The 13,660-nt window shown below is 46.4% G+C and overlaps 1 protein-coding gene across 1 annotated transcript in view; it reads left to right on the top strand.

Annotated features, from left to right (window-relative positions):
- The first annotated feature begins 4,743 nt into the window (after nucleotides 1-4,743).
- IRF2 (interferon regulatory factor 2) overlaps nucleotides 4,744-13,660 on the top strand; it is a 45,013-nt gene continuing 36,096 nt past the window's right edge. Inside the window, exon 1 of the mRNA XM_075709920.1 lies at nucleotides 4,744-4,954. The gene's annotated coding sequence lies outside the window, so the exon portion shown is untranslated. The remainder of the gene's footprint in view (nucleotides 4,955-13,660) is intronic.

The following is a 13,660-nucleotide window of genomic DNA, read 5'->3' as shown; positions in this document are numbered from 1 at the left end:
ATCTCCAGCGCTCCACCTGCGACGGTTTGCAGACGCTTGCTGATGGCCACTGCTCTCCCCGTCCCCCTCCCCATGCCAAGGCTGGGGTCACAGCAAAAGCAACAAAGGAGCAACAAGCTTGAGTTGCCATTAATTTTAACACGAGCATAAATACTTTTAGAGTGCTGCAAATACCGAAGACCAGACAGTCATTTATTTACAACAGTATAAACACAAAGCAAATCAAACAAAAAAACCCTCTCCAACAAATAAAACTGATTTCAGAACAGAAATTAATTACAAGTTGTTAAAGTGTTAGCCAACATTTTTCCCATTATACTTGGGGTGATTATTTGTGTTATAGTAATATGCAAATACTTTAAATTCTTAACTATAATCAGAAATCTCGTGTCTCGTTTGGGTTTTTTTTTTTTATAAGAAAGGTGCCATTACTATCTAATATCTAAAAATATCAGTGCTACAAATTACATCAGCATCAGAATGTTTTTCACAGGACAAATGAAAATTGAAAATAAATTTCACCGTGCATCATGATTTCAAACGGGTGTAGGCATTCACGAAGACGTGGGTAATAGTATCAAAGTAAGAATTATAGGACTCTTGCAACTCATTTATTTTCTTGATAAGCACTGGCCTGTAATGCAAATTACAAACACAGTTTCTGCTGGAGAGCTTTCCTACTTTAACGTACCAGAAAAATAAACAGGTCAGCTGTGGGTTGAGTACGTAAGCCTGGGGCCTAACTCCATGAGAAAATTCAACTACTCCAATTCTGCAGATAAAAAGTCACAATGCCTGTGACAGTGGTTTTAAGAACTAAAATGATGGTATAGTTAGTTCCACTTAAAGACAGTGTGAAGCCCCACAAGAACAACAAAAAGAGAAAATTTCATAAATATTATTAAACTTTTCAAAAAGATTACGAAACTTTAAACATAAGCTGGATGGCTTATTTACCATCTGGAACTTAAAGGATTCACATTTTCAAGTTTTTTCTCACAGAAATGAAGGCCGGGCCAGGATAGTGAATCTCTTGTGAAGGAAAGGCGGGATGCTGATGGAAACAACTAATTCCAGTAGCTGGATCCTTATGGAAGGTGATTAAAAGAGTAAGTTGGGAACTTTGGCAGTTCTGCAGAGGAAAAAGCTGTGGATATTTGATGCTTCTGGTTTAAATTTTCTGATTTTAAAGCTGCCAGGTCTTACTGAAACAGCAAAGTCATGAGAGGTAAAAGTCTCTTTTCGGAGGGAATGAGTCACTGATGAAAGTTAAGTTTAGAAAACAAAAGCTGCCCATTCCCACTACCTTTCAACATCAAAAAAAAGAATCACAACAGAAGATTTAATTTCTGCTATATCCTGTGAACTTGTGACGCTAGAAGACGTGGAGGGAAATGCCTTTGTTCGTGCCTTGAATGAGCCCCATGGAGATCCTTGAACGCGCCCCACTGAGATCAGCTGAAGGCGGCGGGAAGAAAGGGCAAGAGCAAGCTGCAGATTCTGCTCAGTGGTTTGGCTAGTGTTTCTCAAGGAAGCCAACTGTGTTTTGTTTGACCAAAACCAATTAATGTCATTCACGGCGTTGCCACTTTGTGAATAAGCCGTCCTCTGAGTGTGATATTAAATTATTAATATGACGGTAAGCAGTTTTTCCCCGCAACATCTGCTGATACATAAACTACAGTCTTTTTCACAGCTGGCTCATTCTGTAAACAAGTTGAAAGCACATGCTAGAAACGACAGCGGCCACCGAGCATTGCAAAAGCTAGCCCCAGCCACTCTTCCCTTTGCTGGGAGGGAGGTGCTGGAGCAGCACTGGGCACCTCCCCTGTCCCAGGCCATTTGCAGGCATTGCCAGTCAGGCCTTTTTCAAGGCGTAGGGCAAGGGCATCCTCCAAACAGCTTCTAGACCCTAGAAATTCGTGGCTCAGGGGGCTGCTTGAGGCCGAGTTGGCGTCTGTACATTTAATAGCACCTCATGGTGTTTTTTTCTTCTGTGAATGTGTATGGGTGTTTTTTTGGATCCCCTGAGTACTTCTGGCACCTCAAAGCAGGATGTCCCACTGCTTAATTACCTGCTGTGTGAAAATCCACCTCCTTCTGTTTGCTTTAGATCTGCCACCTGCTAGTTTCACTTGATGCTCTCTAGTTCTTATATTAGAAAAGAAAGCAAGTAATCCATCCCTACTCTACTCATGATTGTGTATTCTCTCCTGTCTGATCATTTTCTGTTGGTTGTCACTTGTCCATCCTGAATAATCCTAGTCACTCAAATCCTTGAATCACTCAAACATTGAGGTCGCTCCGTATTTTTAGTTGTCGCTACATATTTTTAGTTATCTTTGTTGCTCTTCTCTGGGTCTTTGCCATTTCTGTTACACACCGGAAGCAGGCATGCTGCAGCCCTCCCCGTGCTCTCCATTACGCTCCATCCTGGCACGTCCCACCAGCTTTGTGACAGTTTCTGAGCGCCGATCCGACCCTTCCATGGAGTTACTGCAACTGCAAGATCTTATTCCTGAGTGGGAACAAGTTGGTTAGAAGTGTCTCGCTTCCAATCACTTCACTGCTCTCTAATCACACCTGGCATTAGTAATTGCCTCCATCCTGGTCATTAATACCGTCTTAATACTACTGTTTTCCTAGTTAGACCTCAAGTCTATAAAAATTTGGCTTTAGTTGCTGGAGTTAGCTGATTTGACTCCTTCTTTTGGCATGGAGCGTACAGCCCCTTTCCCTCCAGCCACAGCCTAGTCTGAGCCTCCTATACAAGCTGTGTCCTGTCACTACCGTGTCCTGCTGATTATCTCCTCTCCCCGCACATCTACTCAGTCAACATGCCAATTCAAGGCCAGCGTCCCACATCCCTCGTCCTCATTCCACTGTGTCTTCATGGAAATCAGTCCCTCTGGTCTTTTCTCTTCTGGAAGTATCTCGGAGTATCTGCCATGTGAATATGACCCTTCCTTGCTGCTCCTTCGCAGCTGCTCCGGGGACCTGTGTCCCTCCCCATCAGTGTGGACCTCTCCATCCTGCTGTGAGTGTTTCTGGAGAAGTTTTGGAGAAGATGCTTGATTTTACCGTCCTGCCTGGCACCCTACATCTTGCTTCCAAAACCTCTCCCTTGCCCTTTCCTACTTCACTGGTGCACACATGGACCACAGCCACCCACTAGACCCCAGCGTTTTTTGGGGAGTGGGGGATTCCCAACATCCATGGGTCCCTTCCAACCTAAATTATTCTGTGATTAGGTTCTCCTCAGTGCGAGGAGAGCACATTCCAAAACAGGGGGAAGGAGTCCCCACCCCATCGCTAGCTCGGTGTCCTCTGCATGTCCAGGGTTGCCGCCGCAGAGGGTGCTGACGGCACCCGGCACCGGGGGAACACCTCCCTCTCCGTTTGCCCTCCCGCTGGAGAGCAGACCGCTCCTTGACCACCTTGTGCCACCCCCTGCACAAGCCCCTGTGCCCTGGCTTTCCTCCCACTGCTGATGGCTGTGCATCATGTATCCGCGCATGTAGCTATACCGTTTGCGTACCTGAATGTATATATGTACATACTATAGCATACGTATAGATATGCGTGCATGTGAGAGAGATGTGTACACCTGCCCCCCACCCCAAGCTTTTTAATGACTGCATTTCGTATCTCCCCCAGTCCCCCAGTGCTTGGGGCCTTTCCTTCGTCATCTTTGGGTAAGGCTAGGAACGACATATTGCAACCTCTCCTCGGTCAATTTTATGTTGTCGCTTGCATGGGGATTACCTAAATCCTGCAGAATACCCCTGGTCTCTACACAGACTCCACGACCGACGACAATTTGCAAAATCTGTTGAAATCCAAGAGCTCTCTCTTGAAGTAACCCAGCTGCTTGAGACTCTCTGGGTTCAAAGGACCCGGTCTGACACTGTCCTCGATGCGGGACTGTGACGCAGTCCTGTGACACAGTCCTGTGACACAGTCCTGTTTTAAAGACGACGACGGCCCCAGCATGCGTGCGTACCGGACCGAGACCGCTGCTCCCACCTCAGCGGCGGGGGAAGAGAAGCAGGGAGCGATGCCGGAGGAGCCGAGCCGCAGGGAGGATTCCCCCAAAGTCTCGGGGAAAGCCTGCTTTGATCCATGGGCTTGTCCATCCCAGGAGAGCGTTCCCCGACTCCTTGATGCCTGCAGCGCTCCCGGGGCTGGCGGCTCCAGCTCTCGGGCCAGCCCTGCGTGGGGCTGACCCACACCCACACCCCGCCGCCTTATTAGGGGCTGGGCGTCGGAATTATTTCGGTCGCAAGTCAAGCTATGAATCAAACGTTAAGGTTTCTGCACGCAAGCCAGACCTTGAATTAAAAACTATTTAAAGGTGCTGTAGGAGCCGCCGGCGCTGCGGCAGCACCCGAGAGCCTTTTAGTCGTGACATCACCCACCACCGAAACGACCGACCGGTTTTTTCCCGGGGATGAAGGGGGCGCGGGGGTTCGGGGAGGAAGGGGCTGGCCGGGATAACGGGCTGCGGGGGGCTCGGGGGGGGGGGGGGGGAGCGCCGTGGGGTGCCGTGGGGTGCCGCGGGGTGCCGTGCGGTGCCGCGGGGTGCCGCGGGGTGCCGCGGGGTGCGGTGCCGTGGGGTGCCGTGGGGTGCCGTGCCGCGCCGCGCCGCGCCGTGCCGCGGCGGTGACGGGCGCAGCGCGCTTCCGCGCCCGCCGCCGCAGCCCTGCCCCCGCCGCCTGCGCGGCCGGCCCGGCCCGGCGGAGAGGCGGGGGGATTTCCAAGCGCCGGCGGCCTCGCCGCTTCCTCTCCTTGTTTTGCTTTCGATCTGGACCTTTCTCCGCCCGGGCGGAGGCAGTTAACTTTTAGTTTTGCTCCCGCGATTATTCAGCGCCTGTTTTCATTTCCATTTCGCGTCCCCTGGCAACGGCGGTAACCTTGAGGAATTATATAAGGGCCGCGAAAACGGGCCGGCAAGGTAATTTTTAATTTTTTTTCTATTTTTAAAAATTTTTTAAATTTTTTTAATTTTTTTTTTTTCCCCTTTTCCCCCGCATTGCTGCTGTTTTCACGTGCGGGGCGGCGGGGCTGCCGGGGAGATGCGCATCGGTCTAAAAACACAAAAGGTCGGGCTGCAGCGGCCGGGGCCGAGCCCGGTTCCGCCGTTGCGTTTGGGAAGGGGCACGGGGCGGCGGGGGGCGGGGGGGGTAGGGCGGCGGGGATGGGGCGGGGGGGGGGGGGGGTACCCGCCGCCTCCCGGGTGGGGAGCCCCGGCGCGCAGACAAAGGCGGGGGCGTTGGATCTGGAGGGCCAGGGCGCGGCGCGGGCCGGGCCGGGGGGGGCCCCCCGCACTTGTTGCGGGCCCGGAGGCCGGCGGTAGCCCCGGTGAGGGGGCGGGGGGGGCAGCGGCGGTGGCGCAGCGCGGAGGGGCGGCGGGCGGGGGTCGCGCTGCGCGGGGGGGGGGCGGGGGGGAGGGGGGGCGCTGCCCCCACGGGTGGCCGGGGCCGCGCGGGGCGGGGGAGGGGCGGGCGCGGGGGGGCGGGGCCGGCGCGAGGCCCCTCCCGGCGGAGGGCCCGTTACACAAGCGGCGGGGCGGGGCCTCCGCGCCTCGCCCGCCGCGGCCTCCGCCTCTCCCCGTCCCCCTCTTCAGCGGGTTCAGGCCCCCCCCCCCCCCGCCGATGGCGGCTGAGGCGCCCGGGGGCGGCGGGGAGGGGGTGGTGGGGTGGTGGTGGTCCTGCCCCCGCGAGGAGACGGCAGCAGGGAGGAGGGGCTGGCGCGACAAGATGGAGCGGGGCCTGAGGGGCCGTTAGGCCGCCGCGGGTGGGTTGTGTGGGACCAGCGGAAGGAGGAAGTCCTGTGAAGGGCTGCTGCACAGGGCAGGCCGCTGATGGGCGGTGGTGTTTCCTCGCTCCTGTGCGGCAGGCCTTTCCGCCTCTGTGTAAAGTAAGCGCACCTCTAGAAAGCAAGCATTTCTGTTCCCCCCCCCCCGCGCTATATGATCTGAATGAACCCACTGTTAACAAGTGCATCATTCGGACGCTTAACAGCCTCGAACCGCGCTCTCCCGTCTGTTTTTTCCAGGAATAGCCTCTTTTCTTGTGGGTACGGGCAGCGCTGCCGCGTCGCAGCTCATTGCGTGGCGGTGTGTGGAGCGCTGTCCTGCTCCGTGCCAGCAAGCGGAGGGCCAAGCCCTGGACATCTTCCCCCGGAGGAAATTTATGAACAGGGGTTTTGTTTGTGTGTAGCGCGGAGGGTCAAATTCCAAGCATCTCGCAACATCTGGGGTCAAAGTTGCAAGCGCTTGAAGAATTGGATCCCTCAGCCCAGGTTCACAGAGATCTTAGGTCTTTAATTCCCATTTTGATTAGCGTGACCACCTAAACAGCAGAGTATTTGAGGCTTATTTATTTAGACACAGAGCTCAGATGAAGAAATTTAAGGGTGCAGAACTTTACTCCCAGATAGTGTATCAGTATAGTTTATAGCCCAGCTTACTGTTGCTAAGATCTTGCAGACAGCACTCCCTTGAACGTAGGAGCAGTTGTAAACTACGGTCTCAGTTTCTGGAGATGAAATACTGCGTGTTTAAGTTTATAGTTATTTTATTTAAGTCTTAATGGGTTTGCATATAATAACCTTTGCAGAATGCCTGCATTAGTACCATAAAAAGAGAGTTGAGCGGGGCAGCAGCATTTAAATTCACCCTAATACGGAAACAGTGACATAATTATAAAAGTAGCAGAATTGATTTTTGAGGCAGATCGTTTCCGTCTGAATCACAATCTTTCCATGCCACCAGCCCCTTCAGAGACATCGCTGTCCTTCTCTGGCCCCTCTTGGTAACGTCCCGCAGGGGAATTACTTGACGTGCCCCTTGTATGCAGCGGTTCCTTTTCACTGGTAAATGGTGGTGGAAGGTCTGAGAGAGGCGACTCCTTTGACATGGCGTCGCTTTGTCACAGTCGTATGCCACACTGCAGTTCTTCAGCTAGGTACAGGTACGGCGGGGTGTCAGTCTGCTGACACCGGTGGTATCCTTCTGAGGCTGGGGGTCCCAGCTGGTCGGCAGGGGTAGTTAGAGTGGTCAGCCATTGTATTTGGCATATGTATCTTTGTGGTGCTACCTGGTTACTTGCCGACTACAAAAGTCGCAGATTTCAGAAGATGTCAAGTCAGTCTCTTGAGCTGTTCATCACAGGCCACATGACGTGGAAACGGGTAGCTAAGAGGTTTGCAAAGTAACGTCGGGGCTGTTAGGAAGCGGGGTTAAAGACTCGAGTCTCCATTGCATGGAGGTCTTTGATACGTGGGACCAGGTGGACTTAGAGAGAGGCAGAGTCTTAATGCACAGTTGAGAAAATGTTGCAGGAAGAAGGAGCTAAGATTCAAGAGGAACTGGAAGTATTTTTGGAATAGAAAGGGCCTACGTTAGAAAAATGGACTTTATGCAAATAAGTTTGCAGCCAGGCTATGTATGCCTTAAATTAAAACATCTGTTTATTTAGAGATGTAAATTATATATAAAATTATAAGTTGTAACACAAAACAGTGGGGAAAAGCTGACGGGTGAAAAAGAGCGTAACGTTTGCCATGATGCATACTCTCTTGGAGAGCATCATCATCCCCATGGTATTAAAACTGGTATTAAACCATCTCCATGTTTTAATACTTGGAGTATCAGAAACTTTGTGGAAGCTTGGATATTCTAGTGACGGACAACAGATGGCACAGAGAGGAGAGAGTAGCTTGCACATGTATGAAGTGGGATGCTTTTTGGTAAAGAGCAAATAACTGTTTCGGGAAGTAGCACGGAATCTCATGAATTGATGTTGCAGGCCTAAATAGGAAGAGCAGAGATTAGGGCTGTATGACTGTCTGCACAACCAAGATGCTGACAACGACTGTCATATATTAAGGGAGGTTAGAGAAGCTACAGAAGTAGGACATACGATGATAATGGGAGGCTACAGTTGTCCCCACTTAGATTATGTCATGCTCCAACATGAAACTTGCCTGTGTACTAACTTTTTAGATGCCAAAAAAACCTGCTTTGTAGGTAGCTTGTAAGGGTGTTCTGGGGGTAGCAACTCTGGACAAGGTCCTGGCCAGCAAGAATTAAGTTCAGAATTTTATGTTAAAAATGCCAGCCAGCTATGACGTGACAGTGATCATAATGTACCTAGACTCAGTGTTGCTTCAGGAGCAGTAAAGCCAAGGGCTGTTGTGGCAGTGTTTAATTTTCCAGAGTAAATCTTCATAAAACAAGGAAAACAATGAATTAAATGGTGAGAGGCAGCCAAAAGTGAGAAGTACTTGCAGCTGGCATGTAGTTCTTCAAAGATACTGAAGTAAAGGCTCAAAGCAATTGCATGGCATCTGTCAGAAATACCAAAGAAGTTGAGCAGGCTGACAAGCGATGTAAAGGAGCTCAGTAGAAGTGAAGGCATCTTTCAGAAAGTTAAAGCTTTGTCTCCAAATGGGAAAGGTGGAAAAGAACATAAAATTTGTGTTAAACACAATAAGGTAGGCCAAAAAGAGTCATGAAACAAGTTGCTAAAGGCCTGAAAACAATTAGTAAATCCTCTTTGAAATGCATCAAAAGCAGGAAGCCTGCTGATAAGCGATCCATGTGTAGAAGGAGTGCCCAAGGAAGACAAAGTCATAGCAGAAGAGTGAAACAAATTCTTTGAGCCTTGCTTGACTGAGGAATAGTTTAAGGAGATTCCCTTGCTACAGGCTTTTTCTTTTTTTAAGGAGTGAGCACGTTGGAGGATTTCTCCCAAACTGAAGTGTCTGTAAGAGAGGGTATCAGAACGAACCGTTGACGAGAAGGATGAAGTAGATGGCAGGAGGTGATACTTGTTCATAAGTTTTGAAGGAACTTGACGTATGAAATTGCTGATACATTGCCTGTTCTGTGTAACTTGTTGCATAGGCCTGGCTTGGTGCTCCAGGAATAGTAGGTGACAAATGAGCCGTCAGTTTTTCAAGGTTTCTGGGGAAACTGGGAACTCCAGGCTGGTCATTTTTGTTTGCTTGTTTGCCAGGGATTAGTGAACGGGATTAGTGAACATGGGTATGAATGCAATACATTGACAAAGAATAGACTTCCGTTGAGGCGGAGTTGTATGTCATGAGTCTTCTGGAGTTCTCTAAAGGCATTGCTGAGCTGTTGTTGAGGTCTGGTTGATACAGTCCTTCTTAAAGTAGAGCCGGTTTCAAAGTGGGATCAGATTGCTCCGGGTCGTATGGTCATGGTCAGTTTGCTCAATGAAAGGAGGTTGCCACTTGTCCCCCACCGGAGTCTGCCCAGGGTCTATGCCATCCAACGGATGGAGGAAGGGATAGGTGGTGATGTGATGAGTTTGCTGGTTGTTTTAACTCATTTGGAGCAGTAAAATCCTGAAGGCTGAACCGCAAAGACTGCAGAAGGATCTCATATTGAAAGTCCAGATGTAAGTTTGCAAATGAAGTTCGGTACAGACCAGTGTAAGTGTAATGCACGTGAAAGGGAATGCCATCTTAACTTTCTGTACACAAGGATGAAGTTTGAACTGACTTTTTACTCGGGAAAAGATTGTACAATGCAGAGAATCCTATGAAAAAATAAGCTCTGTGCCCAGAAGTGGCTAAGAAAGGACAGGGCAGGTGAGGAATTATTAGGAAGGAATAAAAAAAGAAATAGAAAACGCTGTCATGCTACTGTAAATCCATATTGCTCCCCTATCCTGAATAGTGTTAACAATTTTTGTTCCCCCATCTCAAAAAGAAAGTAGTGGAAGTTGATGAGCTACAGAGAAAGGCATCAAAGACAATCAAGGGTATGAAGCAGCTTTTGTGAAAGAGTAAGTAGCTTGAAAAAGAAATGACTGAAGAGGATGTGGGGTTGTTCTTTAAAATCATTAGTGTCATGAAGAAATTAAACAGGTAACAGTACAGATAAATGCGACCCAAATAAAACAATTGGGAGGCAGCTTCAAAACAACAGGAGGTGTTTGTCCTGCAATACATAAATTGTGGTGCTCATGGCCATTGCGTGTATGTCAGGGGTTTACGTGGGTTCACAAGTGATTAGGCAGTCTGTGGGAGAGAAACTTGCTGTGCAACTTAGCAGTCAGAACAGTTCAATATCAAATTTTGGGCACTGACTGCCCACAAAGAATTACTGCAGATGCTAATCAAGAATTATTTCTGAATACTGCAAATAGAAACCTCCATCTAGAAGTGTAAGCTACAGTCCATTTGCAGGTAACACAGAGAAGCAAAAACATATATTGCCCTTTGTTATGTGAATCTTGTGGCATAAGATCTTAGAAACTTCCAGCAAAAAAATGTTTCTGTGATGATCCTGTTTAATCTGTGCTTGTTACCCCTGGACTTGTTAACCTGAGGCAAGTTACAGTCAGCTTAAGTGCATCCTGTATGCATTTAATGTTACATAGGAGTGGTACCCCAGCAAAATTCCCCTGATGCTTGCAGAATTAGAACCTCAACTTACCTTTTGTGGATCTTATATTGAAAGTCACGGTCCATTTGTAGGTAAAGAGTAAAACTAATCACATGTTACTCTTAATTATCTCTGTAACTTGTTTGTAAAGACTGCCCTTTTGAAACTTGATTCTTCAAAGGCCTACAATGATTGTGATACTGAGGGCATAAACCAGAAGGTAGCGTTTACCGAAGTTTTATTATAGCTTATGGTGCTATAAACTGTGATTAGTGTAAAACATTTTCTGGTTTGTCCTTTTTGATCACAAGTGCAAAAGCAAAACAACAAATGAGAGGAACCGATTTATCAAGTTGCGTATTCCTCGTGTATGAGTAAGATTATGGAAAAAAATCATTCAGTGCAACTAAATAATTTCCCCTTCTTTTTTTTAGAAGTTTTGTCGGACCTGTATGAAGGTTACTCCTTGTATTGACTATGTGTGAACTCTTATGTTAAGATTAAAACAGATTAAAATAGCCAGCAAGAAAAACTGTAATCAGCAATTAACAGTTATTAGCGGTTAGTGGAAGGGAATGCCTGTTAACTGTTAAAAGAGTTTAATGTCTGCATATATATATATGTGCACACATACATATTTACATGTATATAAAAATATAAAATTAGATGGTTTATATCTAACATAATTAATACATTGTACAACACACATTTCTTATCGATAGACTGTAAAACAGTTTCAAAAACTTGGTCTTTCAGTTAGTGCTGGATATGTTTTCAATTTCTTGGAAGTTGATGAGAAACTGCTGTTTTTTTGAATGAGCTAGGGAGAAAAGAAAGAAGTGGTAAGCAGTAACGTAATGTTTGCTTTCTTAATGTGTAATATACTGCAAGCCCGGCTTTGTGTATATTGGAAATCTTCTGACCCCTTTGTTTGCTTGGGGGCAGATTGCAACAAATGTACAGCAGTCTTTAGTGCAAGGCAGATGTTTTATCTTGTTGCAGCTTGGACACAGGCATCCAGGAGCAAATCTGCCTGCATGTGGCATGTTGTTTCACCCAAGGTACAGAACTAAATTCTAACTTTAAATTATTTGAACATTCAGTTGTTGTTATATAGGTTGCTAGCTTTCAGGGTGAGCATGGAACTGGTAATTTCCATATTCTTGCCCCTTAAAGAGTAGAGCAGATTATGGTTTGATAGTTTTTCGGCTAACCTTTACAGGTTTGGTTTGTAGCTCCCAGCATATCTGGTGTTAGGAATGAAGTTAAGCTGCAGCAAAAGCAAAAGTATTTACGTTTGTACTTCAGTTTGAACTGCATGTAACAGTGGATGTTGTCTAACCATTTCCCTTTTGCTGTAAATTTATTTTAAGTATTCTTTAATTTAAAGACTTACATGCTTAACATTGATATAGCACAAAAGAAGGAAGTATTGCTTATGGTTTGTTTTAAGAAAGTCTGAAACTGTGGTTAAGTTCTGCTTTTTGATGTGTACAGAGGGGTTTGATGAGTGCACAGAAGACAAAGTCTGTACTGGAATCCTTCTATTGGTACTGGACATTGCTTGACAGCGTTACAGGCAAAAACCTTTTACAGCTTTATCTAAGCAGGATAATGCCTTAATTCTTTAATAATTTCAAGTAGCAGTAAGTTTAGGTCTTTATGTGCATTTCATGCATATATATAACATGCATTTGGTGCGTGATGTGGGCTTTTGTGCATTTGGTGCATTGGCTGCTCTTTTAAGGTGTTTTGTTGAATCGTGTAAATGTGCTTTATATGCAACTGAGAGATGAATCCAGTGGAAGATACTAAACTACTGAATTGAGTTGGATGTGGCATAAAAATTCGTAAAATCAAAATCAAACAATCCCCCCACCAAAAGCATTCCAAAATTGTGACAGTGTCTTATAAAGTTTGTCTAAAATAAAAATAATTCCACAGTAGGAAAAAAGGTGGGATAGTTACTGAAAGCTTTCCTGGAGGATCTCAAATCCCAACAGCATTACATGGAAAAGATGAAAGCAAAACTTGAGGATAAAATTGAAACCAAATATAAACAAAAGTGAAACCGACTCCATGGGTTTTCATTTCCCAGTTGGCAAAAATGAAAGAATAAACACAAAGTAAAGAAGCATAAGAACTGAATTTGAAAAAATTATTCCAATTTAATTATTTATTTCATCTGTTGGTAGATTTGACTTCTGCATGACAGCAATCCGTTAGCAGACTACACCGTAGGGAGCAGGAGTTGCTCTCCCTGGTTTATCTGGGTACCACTTTTCCCACCCAGTGGTCTGGACGATGGCCCCGCAGTACAGAAGGCAGCGTCTTCTTCAGTCATGGAAGTAATGTTTTGAAATGCTGTGGCAAATGCATGCAGAAAGCATAGTGGAGGTGATGACATACAGTATGATGAAAGCAAGTCATTTGGCTGATAGGTGCACTTGAAATTTATTCATGTTGAGATGTGAATTGCTAATAGGATCAGGTATAAAATATGTGGTGGGGTTTTTTTGCCCCCCACCTTTGGGATCGTCCACTTAGATCTGGGTCATACCAACAGTAACCGAAAGGTATTATCTGGTATCGGCTTTGCTGATGACATGAAGTGACTGCGAATGGTTTCACTCCATTTCCACGGATCAGTCAGCAGCTAGAAGGTCCTTTTTGACCTTGAGAACTAGCTGGTGAATTAGTCAAAAGATGGCCAAACATTGGGTGGCTGTGGAAGCTCAAATGAATATGCTTTTCACAGGTAGAGACGCATGCTCCTGGGCTATATCAACAAAATGGTTGGGTGTTGAGGAGAAGCTTGGACAATCAGTGCTCTGCTAAAGCTGTACTAGGGTGAAATGAAAGACTTTAATTCCAGAGGTCTAATTCTCACATATTTGCAAACATTGCAGTCGAGCATATCAAAACTAAATTCTTTGGATGCTGAAACCGTTCTGGAGATTTGAGATTGATGAGGGGAGCTGATGAAGACTAGCTTTGTTTAGTTTAATAATATTTATCCGGGTTAGATGAGAAATGAAGATGAGTCCAGTGGCCTCACTTTAGCTCAGTAGTATTTTAGGAAACTTCCAAGATAGAAATAGCTGCTGCAGATCAGAAATTGAGGCTGTCTCATTGCTTTTGGTTTGTGGTCAACACAAAAACTTTAAATTAAGAGCACATTTTATAACCGATCCTATTAACTATTCATATCTCAACATGAAAATGAGTTAAGAAGTT

Source organism: Pelecanus crispus, chromosome 4 (genome assembly GCF_030463565.1).
Source record: "Pelecanus crispus isolate bPelCri1 chromosome 4, bPelCri1.pri, whole genome shotgun sequence".
NCBI classification, from domain to species: domain Eukaryota; kingdom Metazoa; phylum Chordata; class Aves; order Pelecaniformes; family Pelecanidae; genus Pelecanus; species Pelecanus crispus.
This window is presented reverse-complemented; position numbering and strand designations above follow the sequence as displayed.